Source organism: Corvus moneduloides, chromosome 2 (genome assembly GCF_009650955.1).
Source record: "Corvus moneduloides isolate bCorMon1 chromosome 2, bCorMon1.pri, whole genome shotgun sequence".
In the NCBI taxonomy this organism is placed as follows: Eukaryota; Metazoa; Chordata; class Aves; order Passeriformes; family Corvidae; genus Corvus; species Corvus moneduloides.
The window spans coordinates 115,481,392-115,501,113 of NC_045477.1; the positions used below are offsets into that span (position 1 = coordinate 115,481,392).

The window sequence follows — 19,722 nt, forward strand, 5'->3', positions numbered from 1 at the left end:
TTTTTTTTTTTTTTTTTTTTTTCCATCCTCCCCTCTCTCCAGTCTTTCAAGAAGTGTGAAGTCCAGAGCCTGTGTGAAGACCAGGAGCTGCAGAATTGGAGAAAGACTGACATGAATGTTCTAGCACACACTGTCTCTCGCACGCACGCACGCACACCCCCACGAGCAAGCCCGTGTGCGCGCACACTCGCACCCCACCTCCCGAATTGTCCCATGCGTAGTGTCCCATTCTGTGAAGTTCCACGGTGCCACCGAGAGCGGCCGGGTCCCCTCGGCCTCCAGAGCCAGACCCCACCCCCGCGGCTCGGCGTAGGAAGGCACCGCCTGTATGTTCTTGGTCACACAGTAGTTGCATCGTAAGTTAACAAAGGTAACTCATTAACAGCATTGATCGGGCTGTGCATGTAGTGACTGGAGGGCATAATTAGCCTTTCACCATGGTTAATAAGTGTTGCACACATTCATATAAACCGGTATATGAAATATATATTCTTTTGGTTTTATCTTAATTTCTCATTTTGTTTATTGCTTTACTAAGGTTTCCATCCTTTCCCCCTTCCCTGCGCCTGTCCCCCTTTCCCCAAAAACAAAGGAATCAGTAACATAACATACAGATACTTGAAAATGATGTTAAAATGTTGTGCTTGAAGGGAACTGTTATTCCTGATGTTCTTCTACATCTTTGATTCTTACTCAGTGTTGTATGCCTAGTGCGTATCCCGGTAGGCTTTGTCTAGTGCATTTTGCCTCGGAACCTGATCCTGTGTAATACTGTTATTAAGCTGTGTTGTTGCTTACTGTGAAGGCAGAAATTTTTGCTCCCTTTATTTTTATTACGTAGCTATGAACTAATTGAACTGTGCTGTACTGCGGCCTTCATACTTTTTTCCTGTTCTTTCTTCTTTTCCTTTCTTTTTGCATTGAGGTTGCAGCCACCAAATACATTGTTGAATCAAATCGAAATAAAGACACAGACACAAAAAAAAAAAAAATCACAAAAAAAACCAGGCATATGAAATATTTTTGGGGGAAAGCAAAAGTTTAAAACCTTTTTAAAAAAAAATAGGACTTTTTTAATAATGCCTCTGTCTAGCATGCCAACGAGAATGCATTGATATTGTGAGTATTTGTGATATACGTATTAATAAATGGAACCATTACAGATTTCTAGCTGCTTCCTTCTCATTCTTTAGTTATAAGAAAACTTTTTTTGGGAGGGAGGAAAGTGAAAGTGAGACACCTGCGCACAGCCTGGCATGACATGTCTCTACGCATTTTTTAACTAATGTGGTTGTGACAGAAAAATGTTACTACACTGGGAAAGAAGAAAAAAAAAAAAAAGAGAAAGAGCTGGAATTGTTTCAAAACTCCAAGAAAAACCTTCCACAGCTGGTTTTACCATGTGACAAATACATACCCTCTGCTTTGCAATTTTTCTTCTTGTTACTGTTAAAAATCGGCAGTGTTTAATTATCCTATCCTTAGTGCTGTGAGTGATTTTGGCATTAAGCATTTCTCTCTTGATTTTGGTGAGAAAGGGGAGAAGAGAGCTTTGGGGTTGAGGGTTGGCTCGTGCAAAGGCAGACACTCATCTCTTTCTCACTTGAATAAGTGAAATGTCACAGATCTGACAGAAAAACTGGTTTAAACCTGCGAATTTTGGGCCAAGCCCTTAGCTTGGCAGTGTTGACTGAGAGGAGAGAAGTCCTGGACCCTTCTGTTGAGGAGGAGCTGTGCAGCACCTGTGTCCCCACAGCCCATGCAGCTGCTGGAGTCCCAGTCCTTCCTCTGTCTGTCTGTCCATCCATCAGTGCCACCTACCCAGTTACTGCAACCCCCTGCCCAGAAGGGGCTGCCCTGCCTTGGTGCCTCCAGCATCAGGTCCTGGTGAACCTCTGACTGGTGCTGGTGTGGTCAGTGCACTCCCACGCACTGCTCTAAAAGGGTTCACAGCCACACGGGCAAAAAGGTGCCAGCATGTCTTAAAAATCCCCGTAGCATCCTCTTCGGCTTTATTCAGAGAGCACTTCCAGAGCAGGAAAGAGAAAAAGAGCTTTGCAAATAGAAGAGGAATCTGGTCCCTAAATTTAAACCTGCCCTCAGTAAAACATCAGCCGTGAGGGAGTGACATCTTTAAAGGTGGAGATGCCAAGACAGGTCCTGCATCTATGCTGGGCAGCCAAGCAGGACTGTGCTGAGGACAAAGCCACTGGGCAGGCCACAGCACTCACATTTGCAGTCTCTTCTGAGGGCTTAAGAACAGTCACAGCCGCTTGCTCGGTTGCTGGGGCTACGCGATGCTGGAGCGATGCCTTTCTCCTGTAGGCACAGGATGTTCACAGAGCGATGTTTTTCCATACCAGAGAGAACTGGCCCACCAGCTGCCCCAGTTTCCTTCCCCTGTTCACTCCCGGGCAGGTCTCCCCTTGCCCCACGGAGGGGAGGGAGGTGGGTGAGGCTGCTGCCTCCTCCTTCAGGAGCCACCAGTGACCCTCCGGAGTGGAAAAGCCCCAGCCTCTCCTCGGTTTTCTTTCTTTTTTTTTTCCCCCCTTTTCATTTTCCTGAAAGAAAGAGCTGTTTGTGCCAAGATCTGTTCCTTTTGAAGATGCTGATGTTGGGTGACAGGTCAGCAGGCCCCCAAACGTGCCTGTCCCCATTCAGTAAGGCATGTGCTCAGCTTTAAGGCGTAAGCGCTGAATCAAGTCCATTCAGCAAAGCCCTTTAGTGCGTGGTCGATTGTTTCCCTCAGCGCAGCACCACTCCTGCTTTTATGGGGTAGGTGTGTTAATTGGGCTCTTGGCAGCTTCCCTGAAGAGGATCCGGCTGGTGAAGGAACTGCCAGGGGCTTCCCTGCCGAAATCCCCCTGGCTCGGGCTGGGACCACACAGGCTGCGCTGGCTGGCACCGCAGCATCCCCTGCTCTGGGTGGAGCATCCCCGCGCTCCCTTCCGTTCCTCCCTCTGGAGGAAGAAGTGGGGGAGTTGAGTAGGAAACGAAGCCGGAGCTGCCGAGAACGGGTCAGTGTCAGCCGGGCACAGATGCGCAGGATTTTCCTTCCAGAAGTGGAGCTGCCACGGGTCTTTGCCTCAGGGGCTGAGGTCCCTCTGCTCCCTCTGGTATGAACTGAATGAGCAGCAGAGGAATCGGGCTCCTGCTGTGCCGGGCTGGCTCTGGCTGCCTGATCCCTCCATGAGCACGTTGTGTTTCGTGCAATTACTGAACCAACTGGGCCAAAGAGAGGTGGGCAGGTTTAGGAGTCAAAGCAAATTATGGGGCAACCAGATGAGTCCCAGCAGGGGTGGGAGGAATGGGGCATGGCTGGGGGTCGAGGAGAGTGGGGCATCATAGAATCATTTAGGAGGGTAAAGACCTCTAAGATGAGTCCAACTGTTACCCCAGCTCTGCCGAATCCACCAGCAGATGAAGCAGGACTCTGGGAGGAAGAAGAAGGGGCACCACCTTGCTTCGGTCCCAGTGAGCTGCCAGCTTGGTTTGGCTGTAAGGTGGTCCAGCAGCCTTAGCTGATGTGTGTCCTGTCCTGAGCTGCGTCCCAGGACTTGTTTCTGCTGAGGAGGACAGCCCTGAGCCCTGCCAAGAGGACAGTCTGTTGCTGTGAAGGTGCTGCTCCACGGTGTCAGCGAGCTATGGCACCTCTGTGGAGGCCTTGCTGGCTGCTGCCATCCTTGGGCGAGCAACTCTGCAGAGGAGACTGGCTTTGCTTACACGAGTTCAGGCTGGTGGAGGACCCAGTGCAGCCCCTAAGATGATTTTGTCTTCTGTGACTCTTCCCTTGACTTTAGTGGCTCATTACCATTGAAGATAATTTGAAGGCTAGGAAATTAATTTGCTGCCAGCCGAGACCCTTGCATAAAATACCTGACATCCTGCTGGAGGGGAAGGACTGATCAGGATGTCAGACTTCTACCAGAGCTGAGTGAGGGCTGCTTCAGTATGAACCTGTATCATAAAAATAAAAATCCTCATGATTTGACACAAGAAATGACACTTCTCTGTTTTGTAAGTAAAAGTGTTTTGCCCTCCAAACATGTAAAGTATGGTCAGCTTTCTGCAAGCTGTTCTTGCCAGCTTGGCCTGATTTTGATGAAAAAAAGCTGTTGCTTTTGCCTTTTTCTTGTCATTGCACCTGTTCCTGTTGCAACCGGGAAACATTTTATTCAAAAGTCATTTCAGTTTTGTCCAGCATGACTGGAGATATTGGGTATGTGCAAGCTCATTAAAAGCAAGCTGTGCTGAGGCAGCAAGTCCTCACACTCTGGAGTCTGTTCTGCTCCCTGGTAGCTGCAGTGTGGTTATTTTTGGTGTCTGGAGCTGTCTGTAGGTGACACCGAGGACCTATTGTGGTCCTCCTGTGTAATCAATAACTGGGGAGTGTACATTACAGACACAAAACATCCAGGCCAGGTTGGCTGGGGCACTTGCAGCCTCATCCAAGGGGAAGGTGTCCCTGCTCATGGTAGGGGGGGTTGGAACAAGATGATCTTTAAGGTCTCTTCCAAGCCAAATAATTCTGTAATTCTGTGATTCTATCCCCGGTGCACTATGCAACAGTGCAACTCCAAACCTTCCCAAAGCAGCTACTAAATCACCTGAATGCTATTTTTTATTCACCATACTTGGCCAAGACTTGCAGAAGCAGTAGATTCCAGGCAACCCCTGGAGGTATTCCCAGAATGCTTTCAGAAAGTGCCAAACGACCAATTTTTTGTTAATCCAGCCCTCTCAAAACCTCTCAGGGCAGTGAGAAAAGTAATTTCTGAAAGCCCTGTCTGTTCTTAAAATGGAGATCATTCAACCATCATTCAATGTTAAAAAACATTAATATTTTTTAAACTGTGATTTCCAGGGGGAAAGACAGCTTTCTGGCTTGCAGAGGGCATGGTTTGTGTGCTTTATCTTCTTGAGAATCAGAAACCATGATGTGAGAGAAGACTGATGCCCCGTAGAACTGCTGGGGTGGGATAGGAGAAGAAAAAAGAGAGAAAAAAAAACCAAAAAGCATTTTTCTCCAGTCAGAGGGGTTGGAAATGGGAGGTAGTTCAATCTGATGGTGTGCCTGACAGTAGCTCCAAGGTAAGTAGGCTCAGCAGCCCAGGTCTGCAGCCACAGGGTCTGAGGTCTGGTCTGGAGGGGACTGTTGCCTACCAGGACACTTCTTACATTCCCTGGGTATTTTGTGGGAGTCTGTAGGTGTCAGACTGCTAGAAACTACTGCAGTGCACATCCAGTGAAATTCCTGGCCAGCATCAACCCATGGCACCTCCTGAGGCTTTGCAGGAGCATTTGGACCCTGGCAGTTTCCCACTCTGCCTCTCACAGGCTGACTGTACTTCTGTGGAAGTGTTTGTAAGTTACTGCTTGCTCAAAAGAACTGAAAGGACTTGGTCAGTGCTTATGTTGATTTTTTGGTACCTTCAGCCCTGTAGTTATTGATATTAAATAAAAGCAAACAAATGATTATCCAGAATTTTCTTCATCCTGGAGTGCAGTGTTACCCAAAGATCAGGGGAATGGGTCTTCCTCCCAAGCACAGGAACTGTTACACTGACCTCATGGGTTATTGCTACTCCTTTTGCCTTCATGCAGTCCTGGGGCTTGCAGGGCCAGGGATTGCCTTGTTCCTGCAGGCAAGGTGGAATTCAGCTCTGTAGGGAACCTGCCTGAGCCTTGTGCATTCGCTCTGCACTGCCAGCGCCGAGGCCTGCCAGAATCAATGCTGTGCCTCGGGGGACTATGGAAAACAGATCTCCACTTGCTTCATGGAAGCATGAGGCAGCAGGAAGGTCTGAGACCCAGAAAATCCTGGCCTGCACCACAGCAGGCTCGAGCACTGAGCTGAGCATAGACTGGCACGGTCCACTGGTCTTTGTAATGGTGGGGTTTCCTCCCCACGCTTATCTGGATAACCTAGCTGTTTCCAGCTTCTTTGGACTATGCATTTTAAGCATTACAATATGAGAGGGAAATCAAAACCCAATCAAAATTATCTCTATGAGACCCATTCAATAAATAGTTATTGGCAATTAACACAGATTTTTTTTATAAAGAAGTAATTAGCCCTCCTGCCCTGAGCATTAATGAATGCTTTTCATTACACCCTAAGGGGTAGTCAACCCGATAATAATCCACTTCAACATGAATGTTGTTATAAAACAACGTTGTTTGACAACAGAGGCAGCAGGACAGTCACAAACAGGAGTCAAGCCTGCTCTGGTGAGCACTGAAGCTGGTTGCTTAAAAATGAAAGATCATTAATAATTTGCTTGGATTGGTGCTATAGACTTGTATTCTTACTCATAAAGGAGATGAAGCAACGGATACAAAAAACAGGGTCTCATTTTTCCCTGGGTGCAAAGCTGAGAAAGCCAATGGAGATGCAGCAGTGCTGGCCACAACCTTGTATTGATGGTGCCTGTAGGGCCTGGCAGGGTGGAACAGGACTCCTCTGTGTGGTTGTCTGGAGGCAGTGATTTTATGGTCTGGAGGTGTTTGGCAGCCAAATGGCAGAGGGTTGTGTGTCTCTGCAGTCTCCACTGCTTAACCCTTTGGCACTACAGGGAATGAGCACCAGGCTACAGCACCCCTTCCCCCACGCTCCTGTTTGATTGTTGGCATTTTCTAGTGAGGAGTGTGTTAGTGCAGATGCAAAAATCACATTGAATTCTCAATTCAGTGGCTCTCCTGCTCTGACAGCCCATCACAGCCACCTGGTTCTGCTCAGGGTGGTGAGCACAGCACGGGCAGGGCTCTCTCTCGGAGGAAAGCCCTCACAGACTAAACAGATGAACCAACAATTTCCCTTCCCCTGCCCTGGGAACATCCTTGCTGCTCCCCTGTGACCCCCCTGCAGCCCTTGCTCAGCCCGGGTCTGGTGGGAACCCCAGCTGCCACTGCTTCCTGCAGCCAGCCTACAAAGGCATCCCTGTTACATTTACAAACCTGAGGATTCAGGTGAACAGCTGGATCCTCCCCTCCAAGCTGGGCTGTCAAATCAGGAAGAAGTGGTCCAGGATGATGCTGGGGAGCTTGGTCCCTAGGGCTTTACCCTGTGGAGAGACAGTCGGTAAGGGGAGGTCTAATTAAAGAGGCCAACAGCACATTTGCACGCTGCTGGAAAGATCTTCCTTGCCCACTCTTCCCCCTGCTATTTCACACGTTTTCTGGGGAGCCCATTCTCACTCCAGCCTCTCCTCCTTTGCAGTTATCTCTGCGCTCTCCTGGGAAGCGGGGACAGTCCACCCCACAGTGCGGATGAGGACTGCTAGGAGATGGTGCCGCAGCCCCTGGGACAACGTGTGACACTGGAGTCAGGGGTGGCAGCCGGCTCTGGAGCCAACCCAGGCTTTAATAGGCAGCTTTGCCAAATGCCTCCGTGGTGGCCACGTCTCGGCTGCTGCTCCAGGCTGCGTGCAGAGAGAGGAACCCCTCGGGTGAGCAGGAATTGTGATGATTGCTCAGCCTGCAGCGTGGGGCTGCCCGCAGGCCGTGGGGCGGGATCAGAGCACTGTGTCCCTGGATATGTCAAGGGAATTCAGTCCTGCCAAGGAGCTAAAGCTGCAGGTGTAAGGGTAGGAACAAACAAGGGCAGAAGACTCGACGATCCTTGCGGGTCCCTTCCAGCTCGGAATATTCCATGAAAAAAAAAGAAGGTTATTAGGCAGCGTGGAGGCTGTTGGGATCAGTGCAATGAGCACAGAGCTGCATTAGCCTTGCTTTAGGCAATCTCGATTTTGGCATTTCATAGATTATGGGTGCCTAACTTCACAGCTGTGAACTTCTCTGAGCACACATTTGTTCTGATGTAATTACTTCACTTCAAAAATAAAGTACATGCAGGAAAATATTTTTTTCATGTGGAACCATAACCATCCTCTGAGGACCCCTTAGCAGGGCTGCAATCCCGACATCAGCCCTCAGTGCCTGTCTCACCAGCTCTTCATGGCATGGGAAGTGGGAATGTTCAGCTCCTGGCCCAAAGGAAAAGCTGCCTAGGCTGCAGAGTCGCGGGGATTAAGGGAATGCTCCCACAGAGCATGGGGCTCCCTGGGGAGGCTGATTTCCATGCTGTGTCATGATTTTAGTATAAAGAGGAAAAAAAAGTCCCTCAGTTTAACATTCACTAGAGTTTTATTCTCTGTTATTGCTGGAAGGCTTGGCAGACCTCTAGGGAAAGTTTTACAAGGGGGAAAAACGAATTTTTTCCAATGCAGAAGTTTCCAGAATTTCAATAAGCCGTAATTAGCTTTGAAACATAAACTAGGAATCACTTAATTGCTACATTTAAAATATCTGAGATCAAGGATTACCTTTTTTGGTAATATAATGACATTTTAAATTAATGTGTCTGTATGTGCAGTTTTCACTTTTTAGAGAGTTGCCTCTTTTTTGGTTGTTTTTTCCTTTTTTCAACAAACAAAATAAATGAAGATGTGGATTGATCTTACTAGAGAACTAAGGAAGGCAAGGGCTAGGTCTCCTATGGATTCATACAGCACTGGACTCCATATTTTCCCTCACTCACTTTCCTGCAAGACCAGGAAGGGAAATTTTTGCAGGAATAGTTGAAGCTTGTAAAAGGGAATTATCACTTAATGCCATGACAGCAACAGTGCCAAGAAATACCAACTGCTTGTATCTGCAGCCAGGACAGGTCAGACTCTGAGACATAAAGGCAGCTACAAGCTCAAAACCAGGGGGAGTTACAGGGTGAGTGTGTTTTGCGTCAGTGGGAGCTGTGACCTGGTACACAGGTGCACTTACTGAAGTGGGAGATGCTCATTAACCCTCCCTATAAATGACCTGCCCCACAAAACTCCCATTAATACAGCACTTAAGGAGCCTATCCCACAGCAAATGTAAAGCTTGGATGGCTGTTACCTGCAGGCTGCACTGGGCCAGGGTTCTCAACCCCTGGCAGCCTGCAAGGGAATCACTGTCCTGCAAAGGATGCTGCCACGGTCCTGGGGTCACACATCCAGCACCTCCTTTTCCTCCTGGTTCCCTGTCTGGATGGCTTTGCTGGGCTTTGGAAGGACAGCTGGGAACAGCAGCAGGTCAAGAGCAAAGGCTGACAGAAGAAGGACATGGACAGACTTGCTCTTTTATTTGCATTTTATCCTGCATTGAAGGTTGCACACAGCTGCCTGTCTGTCCTGGCTTCAGCTGAAGTAGAGTTAATTTTCCTAACAGTAGCTGGCACAAGTCTGTGCTCCAGATTTAGGATGAAAATAATATGGATAACACACTGGTGTTTTTAGTTTTTCCTAAGTAGTGCTTACACTAAGTCAAGGACTTTGTATTGTGTACGCCTTGTTTTTCTTGGGATTTCTCTCTCTGCCTTCTCTTTTATTTACAATTATTACTAATAGTAGTATCATTTTTGTTGTTGTTGTTATATTTTACTTTGTTTTGATTATTAATCCATCTTGACCCACAGTTAAATTTTACTTTTCTTTTCCCTGATTCTCCTCTCCATCCCCCTGGGGTGGGTGGGGAGTGAGTGAGTGGTTGTTTGGTACTTAATTGCCAGCTGGGTAAAACCATTACACTATCCCAGGAGGGTTTCAAATGCTGGACACTCTGCACAGTTACAACAGTCAGGAGGTAAATTTTACCTGGGTGACAAATGAGCTGTTGTGTTTGTCATTGACTTACTTCCAAACTGGAAAATCTATGGCTGTGACGGTTCCTCAGGCTCCCTCATTCTCTCTTACCTATCAGTGTCTGGTATTTAAGAATAATTGGACTCTCTTTTTTTATAAGTAGGATACATTTTTCAAGGCCATGCTAGTCCTCTGCTGGTGGTCAAATAAGCCATGCTGAGTGCACAGGTGCCCAAAAACTCACAGCAAACTCTGTCATCTCTCTGGGGGAAAAAAAAGGCTGCTTTTAAGACATGGATTGCAACAAGGCATTACATGGAGTGGGGCTCTGAGCAACCTCACCTAGTTGAAGATGTTCCTGCTCATTGCAGGGGGATTGAACTAGATGTCCCTTCCAACCCAAACCATTCTGTGACTCTGTGGTTCTATAATTCCATGACTCCTGCTGCCTGAAGAAGGGTATATTTAGGAGGTGCAACAGGAGGCCTTTCCACCCCTAGAGCCTCATTTATCTTGTGATGGGGCTGTATCCCTCCAAAGGGCAGCAGGTGCAGGTGCAATACCCACACTTTGCTCCAGCCTGTGATGCTCACTGTGGCACCAGCATGCCAGGGAGCAGCTGATAAATGGCCAGGGAGGGCTCATATCCCCCTCTTACACGAGTTTTGATCCCTTCCTTGGCTGGTGGTGAGCACAGTTTCACCTGGTGGTGTTATGGGGTCCCAGCACAAAAGAGACACTGAAAATTCGTCCGTTCTGCGGCACATCCACCAAAATGTCATGGGTGCAAATAGGGACTGGCCTGGCTTTTCTGCCATGCTGCAGTCAGTCCAATCCACCTGTCTAAACCTGAGTCAGGCTGTGGAGGACACATCCCAGAGGCCCAGCTGCCAGGGTCCCAGTTCTAGAAGTCCTTCCCAGTCCCATGTTGGTACTGACATTGCAGTTTTCAAGACTGCATCCCAAGACCAAGCTTTTTGTAATTTCTCCGCCAATGAATGTTTTCAACGTTTTGATTCCTTGAGAAAGGTGTGTGTCTGTGCCACCTGGGGAAGGTACTAGTGAGGGTGCACAGCTCTGCAGCTAAGGCATGGCCTCAAGACAGCTCAGCTACCCATGGCTGATTGATTTAAATAATAAACTGAATGTATTAGTGGCAGACTAATGAACTGGCCTGTACCATCTTGAAAGTGGAAGATGGGCATGATACACCAGCCCTTCATGTCAACCATATCTTCTTCATTTTATGCAGGTTATTGAGCAGAAGATCCCATGGAAAACCCTGAACACACGTTCCAATTTATCAATGTTCATTAATTTTACCAATTACCCTTCAGAGTAAAAATACAATCAGATAAACCATGCTTAGGTGAACTTCATATACTGAGTATTTTCTATAATGTAAGCATGTGGTGGCACTCACATCTGTGTATGTGTGCAAAAGACAGCTATTATGCCATTTATCATCATCATCATTATCATCATTGTATAATATACCTGTATAACTAATACTCTGATTGAAATTGAATACATTTTTTGCCTTATGGGAAGGAAGAGAATGTGGCAAGGAAAGGACAAGTTAAAAGTGTCTGGGTGCTTTTAAAGCTTATCTCTGAGACACAGCTTTCTAGGGCAGCAGAGATTTGATAGGTCACCACAGTGGTCCCAAGCACAGCTGTACCAGACACTTTGTTTGAAGTATTCCCAGTCAAAACAGTTCTCTGCTTATTCTGGACCATAAACAAGGTCAGTGCTGAGTTTCACAAGCTCAGGGTTGTTGCATCCTTGGATGTCACGGTGGAGCCACGAGGCAGAGCCCTCAGTGCAATATAACATTGCACCTCCTCCACACCCACGCAGGAGATCGAGAGGTCGCATTTCAGCTCTGCAAGCTCTGACAGTGTCCCTTTCAGCACTATTGCAACGACACCTGTTACACCACCTCTCCTCACTCCCACTTAATGTATTGTGGCACTCACAGTGGTGTTGCAACAACAGCTGACAGATTCCCTGCCTTTGCAGACCCACTCCTGTCGGGTTGCAGGTGCTTGCTAATCAGATAATGCCATTGTTTTGGTGGCACTCGTGTTTGTCTCTGCTAAATGACAAGCAGGAGCCTGTATTCTGCTTTCTGGCGCTTCCCTTTCAAGCTTCACAGTCGTACTTGCCATTTCACCTTCTGTGTGAATCAAAGTTGTTCTCGCAGCTTTGTGAGACAGTGGCAGCTCAATCCAGGGGATGGATGCGCGGTGGCATCCCCGGCAGCACCTGGAACCTGGCAGCCCTCATTGACCTTTCACAGAGGCAGCTCGGAAATCGATGGCAAACAAAGGGCAGTCGCCTGAAACTGGTCCCAGTTTGGTTTCTGCTGATTGATCTGGCAGCTCCACCAGGGGAAAACAAGTTATGCTGGATATCAATTATTTGTGGATCCACTCCCTTCATCTCAGGAGTGCTTTTAGTCAGAGTCCAGGGAGATGAATGAAGGAAGAGAGGACCCCTGTCTCTCCAGCAGTGGCTGTTCTGTAAACCAGCTCTTACTAATGAGTCCAGGTGTAAATGAGGTACTGCTGAAATGCACAATTAGACACGCTGATCACCAGGGGAACTTGATACTAAGATTTCTGCACCAAACCCACAAGGTTTAAAAAGAAGATTTCTCATTATCAGGTACAAAGTTGAGGATTTAGATATTCTTCTGTTAAACAAGTTTGTTCACCAGCGCCTGAAGCCCAGAACAGCTCCAGCCTCTCCCAGGCAGGAGACCATGTAGCCAGGGCTTGCTCAGGGCTCTTGTAGCAGGGCCTGAACTTTCATTCAGCTCAGGTGCCTGGGAGAAGACTTTCTAATCAAGAAAAGGTGCAATTAATAGATTGCCCTCGTGCATGAGATCAGAGCAACGAATATTAAAACTTAATAATACAATTGCCCACCTTGGCACAGATAAAGGATGTCTCATTTAGTGCAAGTTGGAAGAGCCTCTGTAGGGCAAGGCTCAGTCTCTGCCCAGAGCAGAAGATCCCTAGGTTATCTCCAGGGAAGTGTTAAGCCCAGCAGCAATTCTGAGCCCCTGTATTTCCTAGAGGGTCACTGTGTGGCACCGAGTTTCCAGCTGACTTTGGCAGTGCTTTGGACACGGAGCTGGGAAGCAGCTCCAAAATACACCCAGACTAGAGCACAGTGGGGTTGGAGGGCTGTGTGCTGTATGAGTTTACTTTGTTTACTTTAGAAATCTTACTACAGATCAGCCACCAAGCTTAAAAGATTAAATATAGGGAACATGGAAGCATGCCATGAAAAATAAATCAGATAAAGGCCTGCCTCTTGGTAGGAAAACGGGAAAGAGCACAGTTGGTGTCACTTTTTGTTGGTTTTAGTGGTGGGAGTTGAGAGCTGAGAGTGAGGGTAAGAAGGGAAAAACATTCCTTCAGAAATTATACATTTTACATAAACGATCTACCAAAGATCAATGTTCTGCATAAGAAGTCAGAGATTAAAAAAAATTCTACATATTTAAAACAGACTTAAAAGAAATAATTAGCCTTGTTAGCCTGGCATATTAAAGAAAGCCCATAACTTCAAACTGATCAGCTCTTGACACATCTTCATTTAGCATCCTACAGGCGTGCAGAATGTCTCCTGTTGGGCTATAGAAAATAAAGATACATGGCAGCCTCTGCGTGGGTGCAGAGATCACACTGGGCAAAGCAGAAATGAATAAACACATCTGTAACGTGGTGTCCAGAAAGCCTCAAAAAGCATGTGGCTGGAAATGCCAGAGTAAAGCAGACAGAGAAAAAGTGCACAAAAAATCCAGGGGAAAGGGGGAATCCTTTCCTGCAAGGAGTGATAACAAGACAGATTGGATGAATACTTTAAAGAGCTTCCAACCAGGAAGAATCACAAAAAGTTCAAAGCGGGAAAAACTGGGAGGTGAAGGTTAAATGTGAAGGGTCTTAACAGGAAAGATAAGAGCAACTTCAAGTGCAGTGAGAAGACAATCTGTCAAATTTTAAGGCTCTCACTTGTGAAAACATCTAGCGACAGTCATAGCTAACCACGGCCAGGCAAGCAAGCACAGGACCACAACATTCAGGAAATTTAGTAAGAAGATTAAAACTTGCCACGCCAAACTTTCCAATGAGTGACAGCTGTAGATTGGGTACCTGTCATTTAATCAACTAAAGCCAATGAACTTGACAAAGAAAAGCTGTAGGTCGTGAGATTGCATGTACCTGAGCTGTTAGGCCCGAGACCAACAGGGTGCACATCACCCAAAGCTACGACAATAGAAAGCAAAAATCCTTGCCAGAAGCAAGGGGCCAACTCCATCCATAGAAATTCACAGGGCTGTTCACCAGAAACACAAGGGTATGTCATGGAAAAGACGAGCCCTGTTCTTGTCACCACCTGCAATGTTTCACAAACCTGAAATTAAGGGATCAAAAGAAGCATTGCAGACAAAGAGTGTCAATAGCACAGCTTGTAACATACAAAATAAGAGAAAGCTCTGTAATAGTGTGCTGGTTTGGGCTGGGGTAGAGTTAAATTTCTTCACAGTAGCTGGTATGGGGCTGTGTTTTGGATTTGCTGAAAACAGTGTTGATAATACAGAGGTGTTTTTGTCATTGCTGAGCAGCATTTGCACAGCATCAAGGCCTTTTCTGCTTCTCCTACTGACATGCTGGCAAGGGGGCTGCAGGTGCAAGTGACACTGGGAGGAAACACAGCAGGGACAGCTGACCTCAAGTGACCAGAGGGATATCCTATACCATATGGCATCACGATCAGCATACAGAGCTGGGGAAAGAAGGAAGGGGGAATGTTTGGAGTGAAGTTGTTTGTCTCCCCAAGTCACCATTTTACACATGATGGAGCCCTGCTGTCCTGGGGACGGCTGAACACCTGCCCAACCATGGGAAGTGGTGCATGAATACCTTGGTTTGCTTTGCTGGCACACAAGGCTTTTGCTATTAAACTCTCTGTATCTAAATCCATGCATTTTCTAACTTTTACTCGTCTGATTCTCTCCCCCATCCCACTGGTGGGGGAGTGAGTGAGCTGCCTGGGGCTCAGCTGTCAGTTTGGATTAAACCAGAAGGAACCGCAGAGGAGACAATGAGTGGTGTTGTATTTCCCACTGATTCATTTATTAAATGCCTTTCACATTGTTCCCCCCACCATGTTCCCCTGCCCCCAGCCCTGGCCACTCCCTCGGGCTCTCCCTGTTGGTTCCTGTACCCCAACTCCGCCCAGGGACCGCCCCTGAGCCCCTGACAAAACCACCCTGTGCCCGGATCACGAGGTCTCTCTGCCTCTGGGGATCGCTGGGACAAGATGTGATTAAAGATCCTCTTAAACCCTTATGGAGAGACCCTTCTCGCCTCCTTTGCCATCACTGTGTTGTAAAGCTGGTAGCTACTGGAGCAAAACCGCAGAGCTGTCCGGAATGGACTACGGGAGGGCAAAAATGGTCGCACTGCCCTGAGCAGCTCCGCTGAGCTCTCAGGGAAAGCTGCAGCTTGCTAAACTAAACCTAGCACTACAACAAGAAGGGGCACAGGAGAGGTACCAGGTCTTGTTTTGACCCTTTGTCAAGATCACAAACAGCAGGAAGAAACTCAATTCTTCCATCAATCAGTTTTTTGTCAGGATTTTATCAGCCACTGATGGACCAAGGGACACTGTAAATGAGACCTCTGGCTGGGTGTGAAGGTGAAGACACCAGCCTTGGAGAGCTCACAGCCCTCCTGCAAAGGGACAGGGACCCTTAGAAATTCCTATAGCTCAATGAAGTCCTGCTGGAGGCTCCAGCATGCACAACAGGCACAACAGCTGAGGCTGTCTTGAAATAACCTTCCGGAGTGCTCTGAGAGCCAGAAACACTTCACTGCATTATTGTCGGCACAAGGGAGTCTTCAGGAATGAAAGCGCCCATTGATGATGTGCCATGCCTGGGCAGGCAGTGATCAGAATCCCAAATCAAGGAAGACATTGAGGCAGCCAAGAAGATGCAACCCAAACCTCAGCAGAGCCAGATGTCAATCGCAGACAATTTAATTATGTCTGGAGGAGCCAACCACAAAGGTAGTAAAGCCGGCTGATTATAAGCAACAGTGAACAAGCTGACAATGAAAGGGATAAACAGGGAAATTTAAAAATTGCAAAGGAGGTTGAAGTAGGTCAGTGTGTTCACACCCAGCCATGCAACTCAAACCACTTGCTAAAGAAAGTGCATTGCTCAGATACAGAGTAATTATCACAGCTAGAATAGTGGACATGGTCCCTTCCAAACTTACCCATTGTGTGATTCTGAGAGCAAGGACCTGAAGCATTTACAAGCATCATCAGTATTCCTCCTCCTTCACCCTCCTACCACTGCAATCGGGCTCATGCTACAGGGCAAAATGTGGATGTAAATAAATAATAGGACTTTGCCAAGCTGTTTCAATGACTACAAAATGTTCCATGGTCTGTAGTTCCCACCTTCACAAGTGTCTATTTCATTAGGATGGCCATATTTTCACTCTTAAACTATAATCCATCAATGTGACATCTGTTGATGTGCAGCACAGACTTAACATGCTTGGTGAAGCTGAGAGGATGATCAAGTGTCTCTGCCTTTGGAAAGCTGCTAATCTGAAAAAAATGGAAAGAGAACAAGATGTCCACAGGGAGAACTAAAGAGAGGAGAGGTGGTGTGTTACCCGAGAAATAGAGGTTTGAGTATCTGTAGCCTGTAGTGAGCTTTACAGCAAGGCTGGGAACCAGTTTGGACAGATGTGCCAGGCCATGTAGGTCAGTGTACATTCTTTTGATGGCCATCCCCTCACTCTGTGGCATCCTAGTATAAATTGCACCTAAACCACTACATTACAGAAAAAGACAGGGAGTAGCACCCTGGCAGGAACCCGTGAGTGCCTTTGTTAGCAGGTTGGAAGTCTGGATGAAAAATCATGTCCATTCAAAAGAGCAGCCAGCATTCCACCTGGTAATTGTCAGCATGTTCAGCTTGATGAGATACTAATGATTTGGAGAAAGCAGAAGCTTCTCATGTGAGCACGATAAGGCCTAATGTGCTGTATGCCCAGCAAAAAGGGGAGAGAGGGGAAAGAAATGCAGAGGAAATACTGTAACAGCAACAAACCCTCAAAGTACAGGACGGTGTAACTGATCCCCCCTCACGAACATTCAGTCATTTAGGGAATATGCATGAAAAGTGTGGGCACAGTATTTCCCACGATGCTGAAAAGGAAGGAGTGGAAGAGGGAGTGTGGGAAAGCACTTAGCAGTGACTCTGCTCGCTGACACTGAAACGGAGAGAAAATAGCCTGGAAGTTCCGGGGTGGACAGGGAGAAGGACCTCTGTGTCTGCCCTGAAAGGAAGTCAAGTGGGGGCTCTTCACCTCGAGGCAGCTGACTGAGGGGCTCAGATCAGGGCTGTGAAATCCCTCCTGATGCGGCTCCTCATGGCATCCCAAGTGTTCCGCACAGCTCGTGCCCAAATACCCCAGCAATGCTCCTAAGAAATAATTCGTATTGGAGGCATAGGAGATCTGTGGAGTTACACAAACAGTTTACAGACTTTTAATGTCAGGCTGTGACCACACGTTACCCACAGCTTTTTTTAAGTCCAATCTGCTGGGATTTTGTCACAGCCGGAGTATCACTGTCCTTTCCAACTACCAAAATCTGACTTCTGAAAAGGCCTCCATCTGTCTCCCATCTTACTTTAATTTACTAAGTTGTGCCATATCCCCATCTGGCTATTGGCTGGAATTTTGTTTTGTTTTGTCCCCTTGAGTTATTTAAGGAGACACAGATCTGGCTGAGTACATTAGATCATTATATGTCTCTTAAACTAGTTGTTGGATTTATTTGAATAGGGTTTAGCAAGATTAAGAATGTTTTCTTTAAATTACTATAGTAGCCTACAATTTTCAAATGGTCATTTTGTCCATTATATTGATTTCTATTTAAAGGACTTTGATGTTTTTTACTGCAGTACAAAGAAGGCAGTTAAGCAATGCTCCTGTGGAAACCAACAGTTTTAGAATTTTGTTCAAGACTGAAATAATAGATGCACAAATCCCATTAAAACTCGATGGAAACTGACCTCACATGTCTGTAAGTTGCTTGAAAAGATCATTTATAGAACTTCCAGAAGTAGCTTTACACACAGTTGGTGTTTCCTACCAAACATGCTTCATACAACTTCACATATTGTCATTTTGGGGGAAAATAATGAAAGCGCATTCCTGACACAGTGTTACTGACATGGAAAAGTGGCTCAGCCCTTCTGAAAGGTGCTTCAGTCCTTTCCTTATCTGTCTTTGTCTCTCTGAAGTGTTGCACCTCCGTTTAGCTACCTGTGCTGATTGCATCAACAAGATACAGAAGGAAGCCTCAGTGCAGTTTTATCCTTCTGTCTCAATGCCACCTCCAGCCACATCCATTATTTCATCCAAAAAAACCTGAAACTGAGCTTCTGTAGCTCTAAGGAGCTTTTAAGGAGCCATCCAAGATTCCTCTATCAGAGGGAAGCATTTGGATGGAGGGCTGGTTACTCAGGATCCCATCCCACTGATCCATCAGCTCCATGCCCAGACCATCACAGCTGGTGCAACACCAGCAGCTGCTGCAGGCTGTACTTGAGGTCGCTCCAGCATCTCCCGGCTGTCCTTGTGTCTCACTCAGGCAGATGGACATGCCTTATGCCACTAACTTGCTTTCATATGAACCCAAGGAAAGCTAAAGGTGTGGCACTCCTTTCTCCCTCTAAAGGTCAAGGTGTTGACCCTTCTACAAGCCCACTACCCTTTGCTGTTTATGCCCATCTTCCAGGCTTTGGCCGTGCTTGGCATCGACCCTCTGGCACAGTTTGGGTCAGTGACCAAGCACTGGCTGCGTGCATCCCCCTTCTACCCTCACTGGCACACAGGGAAGGCCTAAGATGAGCTGTCAGAAAAGAATGCTTAATTATTTGCTGCCTGTCTCCTGCACCAAGTTCTGCACAAAAACCATGGGATTTTATTCTCCTTTCTGGAGAGAAAAAGATGGGGGGGAATGAAGTACTTAGAAACCCTTTCTTTCTCAATCAAGCTTTGCCTGTCCAAATTATTTAGTCATTCACTGTGCACACTCACTGGGATAAAAGTAACAACAATAATTACAATAATAATAACACCTTAATGAAATACTGGAAAGAGAAAATAATTAATAAGTGTTATAGTACCCTTTCTGCATGTTTTCTAAATGGCAGAATCATTGTCTTTGTGCTGATGGCAGGTGAGTTCAGCCTCCCCTCAACATGTAACTACCATCAATTTTAGAATCTGTAAAGTGTAAAGTATTCAGTAATTTTTCCTCTCTGTCTCTTTGTATGCATATCCTAATACATGCAGAGACTCCACAGCTCACATTTTTGTAAGAATACAAGCAAATATCCTGCCCCAAAAGTTAAACTGAACCACAGCTCAGCAGCAATCCTTTCAAAGGCTTTTCAATGGCCTGTTCTCTGCCTTTGAACACATCTTTGGCATTCAAGTCCTCAGAAGAGAGGCATTTACTAGTTTGGATCTGAGGCATTATCTGGTGTGTGCTCTGGATGTTTTAGGATCTGTGCGATCGCACATCACTGCACATCTCATAAAATCAACATCGCTGTGCTTCTGTACTCACAGCACAACTCTGATCCAAATTCAGCTCCTTGTATTGACAGGAGATTGGCTTTGGGGTGTCTCACCTAAAATGATGCTCACAGTTTGCCCAGTCTAGCCAAAAAAAACAGGGAATAAGACATGTACTGTTTAAGTCCTGTCTTCCTTGCTTTAATATGAAAGAAACCCTGACATTTTATGACCGAGCAGGAATCTATCTGAATGTCTTTGTCTAAAATTTCCTCTCCCTCCACTGACGTGCAGTGTGTTGCAATCCATGTGATTGTCTTCATCCTATCCAAGAAGGGACTGGGCTATAGCAACACTGCAAAAAATGTAATGAATTTTGAGAGAATTACTCTGAAAGTGGAGAAAAGAAGTTGAAAACCACTTCGAGATGTAAGCTATTACATAAAAGCTCAGTTGTTATTTTTATTACTTTA

General features: G+C 46.6%; 1 protein-coding gene and 1 long non-coding RNA gene across 2 annotated transcripts in view; one reads left to right on the top strand and one right to left on the bottom strand.

Annotated features, from left to right (window-relative positions):
* Nucleotides 1-1,167, top strand: part of TSPAN7 (tetraspanin 7) — an 84,276-nt gene extending 83,109 nt beyond the window's left edge. Inside the window, exon 8 of the mRNA XM_032100924.1 lies at nt 43-1,167. The gene's annotated coding sequence lies outside the window, so the exon portion shown is untranslated. The remainder of the gene's footprint in view (nt 1-42) is intronic.
* The window catches only part of LOC116440305, a 32,438-nt gene continuing 13,606 nt past the window's right edge, over nt 891-19,722 (bottom strand). The window contains exons 2-3 of the long non-coding RNA XR_004238536.1: nt 6,958-7,064; nt 891-3,957 (exon numbers count right to left, since the gene is read on the bottom strand). This is a non-coding gene — a long non-coding RNA (uncharacterized LOC116440305). The remainder of the gene's footprint in view (nt 3,958-6,957; nt 7,065-19,722) is intronic.